Raw genomic sequence first — 11,532 nt, 5'->3', positions numbered from 1 at the left:
GACCCAGGTCCTACGTTGGGAGCGAGGAGGGAGGCTTTGTTGAGCTGATCCTTGAGTTGGTAGAGATGCCCACTTGGGAGTCACCTGAATATACGTGCTGACTTGGAGCAGGGGTCGGCAAACTGTAGTCTGAGGGCCAGATCTAGCTCCTGGCCTGTTTTTGTATAGCCCGCAAGCAAAGAATGGTTGGAAAAAAATCAAACAAAGAATAATATTTTGTAACATGTGAAAATTATATGAAATTCAAATTTCAGTGTCCATAAATACAGTTTTATTGGACCGGAGCCACATCCATTTGTTTACATTTTGTCTGTGACTGCTTTTGCACTAAAACGGCAGAGTGGAGTGGTTGTGACAGAAACTGTATGTCCCACAGAACTCAAACTATGTACTATCTGGCCTGTACCAAAGGGGGGAAAAACTATATATATATATATATATTTATATATATTTGTTGAGCCTTGGTTTAGGGAAAGGACATAGAGTTTCAGGATAACAAGGATTTTGTTCGGTTTTGATTTTAATGATTCCACCTCCAAACTTGGAGGCTGGGGGAAATTGGGTGCTACATCATTATGTGCTTTTTTTTTTTTTTCAGACCAATTAATTTTATTCAAGTCATTGTTTGACAGCCTTAGGCAAAGATAGCTCATATTGGATCCCAAATGATTTTCTTTTTCATTGGTTTTTGTAAAAAGCATACTCCTTAGGATAATGATAGCATTCCTTGCATATCACAGCTAGTGTTTTGCTAGGCTAACTGTATTTCTGTGTGTTCTGCTACTTTGGGGGGAGGATGTATACGTGTGGCATCCTCAAGAGCTTTATTCCAAGTTTCAAACCTAACACCAATCCTCCAAACTGGAGAGAGCCATTATAGCTGTCCAAGCAACATGGCCCCTTGAGTGGTAGGATGGTAGGAGGGGACCCATGAAGATACCTCTTCACTGGCTCAAGGATGCATGGACTCTTTCTAACCAGGGGTCAGGTCACCTCTCTTCCATATGAAATTAGGATGGCCACTGAAAATGGAAGTGGGTTTATGGTGAATGCATTTATGTGAGGTGTAAGAGCAACATTTGGTGAGAAGTGGAGGCTAAGAAGAGCATTCAGAATATATTCCAGGACCTCAGAATTGTCCTTTGGATGGACCTGCTTTGCAGATGGACTCAGTAAAGGCAACTCCCTCCTTACATCATTGCATGTTAGAGTCAGCCAGGCAAGTGATGAAGTAACATAAGCTTCATGTACTTCCCTTCTAGGTCACTCAATCCAAACAATAGAAAACATGAGACTGAATCTCTAGAAGCAAGTATAGCATGTGAACATAGAATGTTCCAACAGTGACAGGTTTTTGAAAGGCTCTCAGGTGGGCAGAGCTTAGCAGCTCTCCTCTTTCCTGCGGACTTCCCGTGGGAGTCAGGGACTCCCATCCAGATTCAACAGCATGAGAAGAAGAGGGGACTCTTAGACCGGCTCCCTTCAGTGACCCAGGCTGGGAAATGTGGGTGGTAATCTGCACCAACTGGCTTGGTGGCTTTGCATCTGGAGTATAACCTTGTTGAAGCCCCAGTTTCTTTATCTGTCAAATAGAGAAGATAATTTCCACATGATATAACTCAATGGAAGATTTTAGGAAAAATGGGTAATCGACAGAGCACACATCGTAATAAACAGTTCGGATCTATGGAGCTATGTGGCAGGCCCTCTGCTAGCTATTTTATATGGATTCATCTTCACTGTTAGTCATTACAACAGTCCTGCCAGGCAGATACTACCTACTTACAGATGAGGAAATTGAGGCTCATTTGCTTCAAAAAAGCAGGAACCCAAATGGGCAGGGTTGGTCTTTGAAGCCGGTTCTTCTGTACGCCAAACCTAAGGCTATATTCCAGTCCCAAAGTGACCACACTCTAAAAGACCTCTGGAAGGTAGGATCTAAGCACTGGGACATTTCTTGCACATCTTCCATATAAGTTAGGGTGACAGGATCATCATCTGGTATATTGTCCTTAATTCCAAGTGTTCCAGGATGTTGGAGAGAAAATTCAAAGCCTCATGAGTTAAAGTTTTGTTTTTTTTCCTTTGTTCTGCTTTTGACCAAAATACAACTTCTTTGGATTTAGTTTTCCCTTTTCCCAGCTTCATCAGGAGAACCTATTTCCTCCAACAGCAAGGACTTTAACCCTATATCCACCAGTGGCCTGCTGTAGTCCTAGAAACATGCTCGGGATTTGTTCTTGGCAATCCCCCTACACCATCTTCATATGTCTATGGAAAGACTCTAGCATTTTGCTCTGAGCACTCCTGACCCTCTCTTAGGAAGTTCAGTGGGTCAGACATTCATTTACTCATTCTTTAAATAGTACCTTTTTTGTGCCAAACACAAAGTATGGATGTAGATGGGAAGCGAGGTTGGCATCAGATTGCAGGGAGTGATGAATATCAAATAAATAAATAAGTGGGTTTGCATTTAAGTCAGTAAGTAATGGGAATGCTCAGTGGGCTTTGAAGTGGGGAGAGGGAAGTATTGGGGGCCCAGGAAACATAATGACAGTGATGCAGGGCAGAGAAACTGAAAAGGGGAGCCTTTAGGTAATACAGATGTCAGTGAGGGTTCTCCATTTTTTCCATAGGGTGCTGAGAGGCACATTTCTCTCTTGACCCTCTGTGGTGATAGCAGTTTGGTGTATTAGGTAGTTGGAAGGGGGTGTGGGGCAGGGGAAGAAGGTAGCTCAGAATGCCTGATATCTGACTGCTATACCCCTCATCTCCTCCACTCTGGCCCTGGGCACCCAGCAAAGAGCCTTCCATCCTCTTTGTGACTCAGGTGTCTTTCCCTTGCCATCATTTTGCCCAGCAGCCTCTCTGGTCGCTCCTATGTACATCACTTGACTGTGGGCTTGCCCTCCCTTCTTCCAGGAGTGAGAAGGTGGTGTTTTCAACTCCTGGGGGTATGAGCTTCTTCCCCCCACAATACCCTCAACCTGATAGGAGAGCAGGTCTTGCCAGCTTTTCTTCACAAGAAGCTGAATTTCCCCTCTTGATTAATTTTATGTTTTCTCTCTATAGACTTTTTTTTTTTTTTTTTAAGGAGCACATTCCTATTTATTCATCAGTGCGCCTAAAAATTTTGGTTCCTAATAGGTTTCTCCCTAGTAATTTTATGGCTAAAGCTGCATGAAGGGGGGTGAATAACCCTCTCCACAAAGTATTTGTCTCCAAGGGGCAACAGGTGACATTTGACATCTGGAGTTGAAGGTGTAGGGGACAGAACACTGGACTTGGGGATGGGAGCCCTGGACACTAGCTCTGTCTCTGTCACTAACAATTTCAGCAAGATTGATTCACCTTCCTGGGTCTCAGTGTCTGCATGTTAAAAAAAAAAAAAATAGAAAAGAAAAAAAGAATGAACCCAAACCAGCTTTTGACCTCTGCAGCCTTATTTCTGTTTAAAAACTGGAAACTTTAAGAGCCATTCTGCTAGGTGGGGGCAAGTCTTTAACAAAACTAATTACTATAAACAAAATTTTTGACCTCTCTTTGGACCCACTGTTCCATCATCAGATTATTTCCTTTCTGCCCCAGTGTCAAAAGGCCCACGATCGTGGGAGCAAGTGTCGGAGTTGAGTTTAGAAAGTGGTGAGATTTACCAAGCGTGTGTTCCATGACGATATTCTGGGAAACTTTGGTTCTTCCTTCCCTTCTTGTATTTTTCTTTTTTTCCTCTGTATTTGGGATTCTCTGGGGGTTTAAAGCACCATGCTGGCTCTTTTCCTCTTGGCTGTGATATTCCTTTGGTAGTCAGTCTCACTTTGGACATCCCCAAGGAACATTCTTCGGTGAACGCCATGCTATGGCAGAGAACCTGGCAGAGTTATTAGTGGGGAAACTGTGTTCTGTTCTGATGAAGAGCCATTCATTCCCTGAAGTAAGGAATAAGGGATCTGTTAGCAAGAGTCCCTGTCCTGAGAGTGGATTGGAGGTCGGATCCCTTGTATTTTGGACCGGGAGGAAGAGAACCAGGGCTCTCTATGACCTGAGGCAAGTTACTTAACCTCTTGAAACTAGGTCCCAATTGTTGAAAATCAGGGATAATAGCAGCACACCTCCTCCTCCTTGGTGTCTTGTGGGGATGGAAGGGCCTGTGGGCGCTTAGCCCAGCCTCTCACTCAGTGTGCCTTACTCTTACTGGGCTGGCGTCCACCTCATTTGGGCCACCCAGAGGACCTTCCTCTGCGCAGACACAGGACACAGCTGGCCCACAGTGACCTACAGTGGTGCTGGGCTCCTGGGGGGTGTGGCTCATCTCAGAAACCCCTGTGCCTCTAGGCTGATCCGCTTTCGTACTGTTACAGGCTGTGTTGAATTGTGTTCGCTGGCCGGCGGTCTCGTTTCTGATGCCCCCACAAGCATCAGCTAAGAGAGCAGATCACCAGTGGGTTGGGTTTTTTTTTTTTTTTCTTTTTTCTTTTTTTGTTGGTGGTGGGGATTGCTATGGGGATTTATTTAGAGATGGTTCAAAGGTCTTTCGTCTCTGTGGTTATTTATCTGCTGAACCAGGATTGCTACTGAGCTCAAAGCTTGACTCAAAATGAAACTGTTAAAGCGGTGTCCTAAGAACGACCAAGTGGGGTTCAGTGGGCGCTGCCTTCTCCCCTGGCGGTGTTTCCAGCTTTTGCAGAGTCTCCCCCCTTCTCTGTCACTGCGATTTCACGTCCTCAAAAAGTTCTCTCAGAGCTGCATTTCCGGTTGATCTTCAGTTACACTGCCTTTTTTTTTCTTTTTAATAAAAGGCAAGCGAAACAATCCCTTCTGGCTCTGCTCTACCCTGTCCTCTGGTTCTTCTGATTCCTGCAACTTTAAGTTCAAACGTCCTGCCTTCAAAGCACTGCCACACAGGATGTCCCAGGCCATCCCAGGATGTCCCCTGCCTGCCTTCCTTGTGCATGAGACACGAGTGGCTTTGGTCAGGAAGTCATTGGGCCTGGGCGAGGGCATAGGCCGAGAGCTCGGGGATGTGGCAGGGAGGTTCTCAGAGCCTGGGCCCCTGGCCTTGGTTCAGGCTCCTGCCTGCGTTATATATAGAAAACAAACAGCACGAGCCAATGAAGTCTCATGTTGTTGAGGGGGGGGGGTTCTTTATTCACAATAAACTAAACATTCAGTGTGATCATTTGCACATGGCCAAACTGCTTTGAGGAAGGGGTTTCAACGGGGATGGTCTTTGGGGTGACCTGACTTGGAAGGTGGCTGTTGAGGCTCTGGGAACCCCCCAACCCTGCACCCCCCGAAGAGGAACCAGTGGCCAGAAGGCGAGGCTGCCAGAGGGGAGGGCAGAAGTTCAGTGGAGCCCGGTCCCCGGGAGGCATACAGACAAGCACGCAAACACCCGCATGGACTCCCCGTCGTACCCAGCGTGTGCCAGAGTCTGAATTATGTGTCCTGGCTGGTGAAGCGGTGAGCCCTCCGTGCAAGCTGAGGCCACTGTCTGAGCGTGTCAGAACAAGGCAACCGGAGCTGTGCGTCGTGGGCAGGTTTGGGCTACAGACCTTCTAGGGCTCCTTCCAGCTTTCCATCGTATTCCAGGGAACTTGCCCTCTGAAGGCGAGGGGCCTCCCTGTATACCTGAAGTGTGCTTTTCTCTCTGAAGTCCCAGGTTTGTTTTTTTTTCTTCCTGCCTACCCCTCCCTCCCCTGGGTCGACTTCCCTCACCTCCCCACCAGCCTATGACCTCACCAGGGGAAACAATGGAAGCCTTTATTTGCTCTGAAAAGTCCAGGCAGTTCCCATCTTGCTACCTGGCCCGTGAGGCCGTTTGATAACCATCATTAGTATCAAATGCAGATTGCTTCATTGTATTTCCTAGACCTTGTTTATTGTGTTCTTCCCCACACCATCTTCTTTGCCTCCTACAAGTTTCTAGCCAGCCTCACAGTGGGAAATCAGAAGTAGGGAAGGGGGAGAGAATACTGGAAGGGAGACAGACAGACAGCAGCTCTGTCCCTCAAGGTGCACCACCCCGCCTGGCCGGTAAGAGGTCTTCATTTGCAAATACAAATGTGCCCAGGAGCGTGGGCAGCTTTTTGCGCTGAGCCAGTTGGTTCATTTGCTTAGTGTTGTGAATGGGAGCTCAGCTCAGGATTTGTAGTATTTTTCCTAACAGACTGGACCCCCCAGAGAACCACCCAAAGGGAATGGCTTCTCATGGGGATCATGGGTGTAGCTAAAGGGAATTTCTTTTTAACATATAATAGGAATTTCCATGTTTCCATCCCTGTCCTTTGTAAGGAGCGAGGAGGTGAAAACCAATGTATGTGGGTGTGTGGCTCTTCCTTGTACCTTAGGTTCTGAACTTCCCTGTCTTCCTACCGGACGGCTGCCATTGAATGGATGGCCGGTCAGCATCATGCTCGCATTTGAATGCTGGCGGGCCATGAAGGAAACCAAGATTGGGAGATCCAGAAAGGGTCTGAGACTTGGGGTTAAATCCACTGAGGAGGACATAGGCTGGAATTTGGCACCAGCTCAGGGAGCAGGGGAAGGCTGAGCACAGAAGTTGTAGGTCAGAAGAAAAGAAAGGGTCCATGGTTGGGTCACCCTTCCAGAATCATGGAATTCACTGAGAATCAGAAGAGCCTCTGAATAATTCCATTCAACATCCCTCCTAAACAAACAAAAGATACCTCCTAAAATCCCTCATGGACAGTTATTTGGCAGATGCTCAGTGGCCCTCAGGGAGGAGACTTGGTATCTCTTGAGGCAGTCTTGGGTTTAGGAGAGCTCTTTCTTCTGTTGCACCAAAGTCATCCTTTTAAAGCTTAACTATTTCCAGTTCCTGAAACTATTTCTTGGAGTCCATGGTTTCCTGGTGCCAAACCACCTTGGTTCCTATGCTAGGAATGCTGGTTTGTCATTGTTTCTCCTAAAAGGCATAGATGGGGAGGTGGGCACTCACAGAACAGAGTACAGGACCCAGGACCTGGAGATGGTCTGTCCTTGCAGAACACCAGGGGTTTGTGACCTTCTCTGCTCTAAGCACACTACCTCTATTAACAGGACCCTGGGCTGTCCCAGCTTTTTGGCAGCTTCATCATTGTTGGTATTCACTGAACTCAAGGTCAAGGAAACTCTCCAATTTAATTTTGCTTCATGCTATTCTTGCTGTTCTAAATCATCACATCCTACATTCAGTGGATTTTTTGGACCAAAATTCAGGTGTTTGCATTATTTTTATTCTCATCTCTTTGAGCAGAGTTCTAGACAGAGAAGTGAATCAAATGATAGTGATGATGGTCTTATGTGGGTCTGTGGACTCTAGAGAAATCACAGAAATAAGGTAACTTTGAAATGTAGATGGCCATCTCACGCAGAATTCCTCTTCTATGCTTTTTCTAGTCGGATATCTCTAGACCACTCTCCACCATCTGCAAATAGCCTTCTTGGATCTAACAGAAAGGGTTGTTAAAAGTATGCTGTCAAAAGTAAAGCATTTTCTTCTCAGCTATTGTATAAGCTCTCTGAGGACAGGCATTATATCTTTTAATATCATATTCACTTATTTTATTTCCCCAGCCCGGATGTTAAACACATTCATGTTAGCTCTGTGCCAATGAAGATAATTGTATGGAAGACACTCTATCAAAACACCTTCTCCCTAGTTAGCCTTGTGTATTTTGCTTTGGTGCCTTAGAAATATCTGGAATCTTTCATCATGCTGCCTTTTTTTTGTGCACTCATCCTGATATACTGTAACAGAGCTGAGACATCTAAATTCTACACGAATCTATAGAGTCGTATGGTGTATTCAGCCTAAGTGCTGTGTGGGGTATAGAAAGACCTTATTAGAAAGAATTGATCTCAGGGCATTTAGGGAAAAACCTAGGGCAGTTTAATAAACTGTCAAAATATCTGTTGCAAATAGTACATAGTATGAAAAATTGGTAGCAACCATCACACCTGCCCAGCACCTTTACAAAGTGTTCACATCTGCCCAACTGTTGCCTCTTTCTGGTTTGTTCTTAGGATAGTTCCGTGAAGTAGCTGTTGTTCCTCCCTGTTTTGTAGATTGAGGAAGGGACTTGGAGGGTTTTCAAATGGCTTGCCCTGAGGTTACAGGTAATTACCAGGGGGGCGTGGGGGTGAGGGGAGCCTCAGACCCTCATCGGACCCTCAGGTCTCCTGGTTTCCAGCTGCAGGGAGCAATCATTGAAAGATGCAATCTAGCTGGTCCTGCTGAGACATCCTCCAGGAGAAAATCACTGAGTCTTATGCCATCCACCTGCTTGTTCCTGCTGCCCACCCCTGGCCTAGGCTGGGGATGAACCTGGGCATTGTGGCATCTTCCCAGAGACTCACAGCCCCTTTCTCAACTGCCCACCGCTGTGTCCCCACTGGAAGACACTCAGCAGGGCACCCCGGCAGTGAGGTGTGGTAGAAAGTGATGGCTGGCAGCATGGCACAGGGCTGTGGGAAGGTAGGCTCCCCTGTGACTCAATCGAGAAGCTGTTTACAGTGCACTCAAAAGTGTCCTGGCTCAGACTGAAAATGCGGGATGCACAAAGAGCCCCTCTAAAACAAGACTCCGGGAGCACTTTCTGGCCTAAGAAACGAAAGGAGGGTGGCTACCCCATACCAGGGGTTCTGGGTCCAAAACCCTGTCCGGCCTTTAATGAATGAATCCCTGTGTTCTCATATTTAAAACGGGATTAATACTGTCCCTCTTCCTTCCACATCGCTTTGAAGATAATCTCAGCAAATGCTTCTGAAATGTTAAAAGTGCAGGGGAAATCCGAGGTGCTCTTCTGCGGAACTGCCCTATAGTCGATTCCTAACAAACTATAGTCTCTAATTAAACTTTTTCCATGGCTTCCTCCCATAGCCCCTCTGTGGCTGGCCTCTTTCTTCCCCTGCTCTGAATAAAGCCCCCAGACGTGGCTGTGATGAACAGCAGCTGCAGGTTGGACGCGGTCAGCAGCCTGGTCCAGATACCCGCCACATGGTGTAATTGCCCTTTGTGAAATTCTGGGGTGAGAGGTCAGCCCCCTTTGCCCATCTTTGTCACTTCTCAGTCATCTGTATCCTGGTGGCAGTTGTGTTATCCCAGTATCCTTCCCCGACCCCCTCCGCCCCCCCCTCCGGAGCCCAGGAAAAAACCATCTGCTGAGTTGGCTTTCAGAAGATTTTTTTTTTTAAATACCAATTTCCCTTTGTTCCGAGGCAACCTCCAATCAGAGCTGGGGTCTGCTGGGTTTGGCGAAAGGCTGGTATTGTGTTTCGTGCTCCCAGAGGAAAGGTTGTCCACTTGCTTTTCTCTTTGATTCGATTCCCTGCCATTCTGTTGGGGAGTCAGGGGTTGCAGCTGCCGCTGTCAGCTGTAAATAGGGGACCCCCTTGTTTAAGAACCTACACATTAATCCTCTGGCAGGGGGAGGGAAAAAAAACCAACAAAAAACAATAACAAAACAGACAACAAAAATGAAAACCAGCGCTAACAGACGTCTTTCTTCCTGCTCCTGCCTCATCTCGTAAGTCACACGAGATCCTACGAGGTGCCCAACCTCGGGCCTTGCTGTCGCTGAGGTTTTCTTGATGAGTTTTTGGTGTCTAGCCTCTTCTGTTTCCTGGTTTCTTGCTGAAGAATATGAACTGCCCAGGAGCGGCAGAGGAGAGTCGTTCTTTGATGAAAAACCTGAATCACGGAGAACGGCCATTGGCGGTGCGGGCTGCTTTCCTGGGCCTCACAGTGCCTACCGTTTTGGTACTTGGAGTAGCTGGGAACTTTGTCAAGCATTTGACACATATTGTCTACTAAATCCTCCCCACAACCACAGTGGAGATGTTATTAGTCCCGTTTTACAGATGTATACAATGAGGCACAGAGACCTCCAAGTCACTCGCCTCAGGTCTGAGTCAGGAAGCTGTGATCCCAGCTTGCCCACCCTCTGAGCTGCAAGGCAGGTGGCCCACGGCTGCTCACACAGGGCTTGGGCAGACTGAACTTAGCGTGGGCGCCAGAGGTCCTCACCTTCAGAGCCTGCCTTCCAGAACACCTCTGGGCGAGGTGCTTTCTCAACGCTTCCATTTCTCTGTCTGTAACACTGGAACCACAACAGCTAGATGCCAAGGAACCAGGGAGAGTGGGACAAGTCTCGTGAAAGCTTTGTAAGCTCTTCAATCTCTGAAGCTAGGGCTTGCTTTTATCCTCTTTTTCTATCACATTCCACAAAATGGGTAAAACTCCTCTCGGCAGATTTAGGAGATGCTCTGACACATCCTTTCAAAGTTATCCTGCAGATCTGGCGCCTGCCCTCCCTGTACTCACTCCCATCTTTACTCACGGGCCTCTGCTAGGCGTTGGCCCTTTACAAACACAGGGGTGTGTTTTGCTCCTTTATGGTGGTAAGAAGAGGGGTCAGCAAGTGAACACGTGATGAATTCCGTACATTGGTGAAAATCCCTAAAATCCAGAAGGCAGTTTTGAAACTTGCCATCTCCTCTGTCTTCTCCCTGTTGGGCTGGGACTATGACCCAGAGCACCGGAGGGGCCTCCGGGTTCCCCTAGAAATGGAGTATAAAATAAAACCAACATGAGAGAGAGGAAAAGGCAAGGGGGGGGAGGCTAAAGGTTTCTGTTTTGCTTCCTCCTGAGGATATAGAATTTTCCTGGATAACTTAAAATATGTGCATGTGTCTGTATCGATTTTAATATCTTAAAATATATTGTAGGCTCCTATTAATGTAGATTATAAGAAATGTAGCAAGTTAACTGAGCAATATACTCATCTGGGCTCTGGAAACTAATAGACTCCTTGCTTAGCAGCTTACTCTATGAAATGAGGTAATTTTTATTAAATGTTCTCTCCTTTACTTTCCACTATAGTCCAGGAGTGAACACAAATCTCAGTTGGAGGAATTAGAGCGAGACAGAAGACCTGGTGAGGGAGGTAGTAAGCCCACAGACTGGGCAGACAGTGGGCCAGGGGTCAAGAGGAATTGTCCCTTCGCTCAGCTCTGCCAGCTGACTCGGGCTGCATACTGGGTTCGCCGGGGGCCCGTTCTAGCATGGCGTCAGCCAAGGCTGCAGATCTCAGGGTTGTGAGAGCAGGAGGGGCAGGGAGAAGTAGGAAAGGGAAAATGTTGACTCCAGAACAGTGGGCTCTAACAGAGTCACAGAGTGAGGATGAGCGCCCCTGCTGATGGTGACTGTCCCACTTAACTCACTCTCTTCCTTCTGCATCACTGAACCATTCACTAATGGATGCATTCATTCATCACCGGTACTTCTTCAATAACTACCTATTGCATACCAAGCACTATCGTGGTGATATAACTGGGCATTATCTCTTAAATGTCCTGAGGGGGGTAATATTGTCTGCCTGACTTGCAAGCTCTGTCTAAGTAGAAAATAAGACAGATAAGCTTCTCCATGTTATGTCCACGAGGAAGTAGGGTGCCAAAATTCTCAAAAAATACCTTATAGTTGACTGGTTCTTTGATTGAGTGACAGGGGCAGTCTGTGACTAATTACAA

The sequence above is a fragment of the Phoca vitulina genome, unplaced genomic scaffold (genome assembly GCF_004348235.1).
Source record: "Phoca vitulina isolate PV1807 unplaced genomic scaffold, GSC_HSeal_1.0 scaffold24, whole genome shotgun sequence".
Classification (NCBI taxonomy): Eukaryota; Metazoa; Chordata; class Mammalia; order Carnivora; family Phocidae; genus Phoca; species Phoca vitulina.
The sequence above is the reverse complement of the archived record's forward strand: the minus strand, read 5'-3'. Positions refer to the sequence as shown.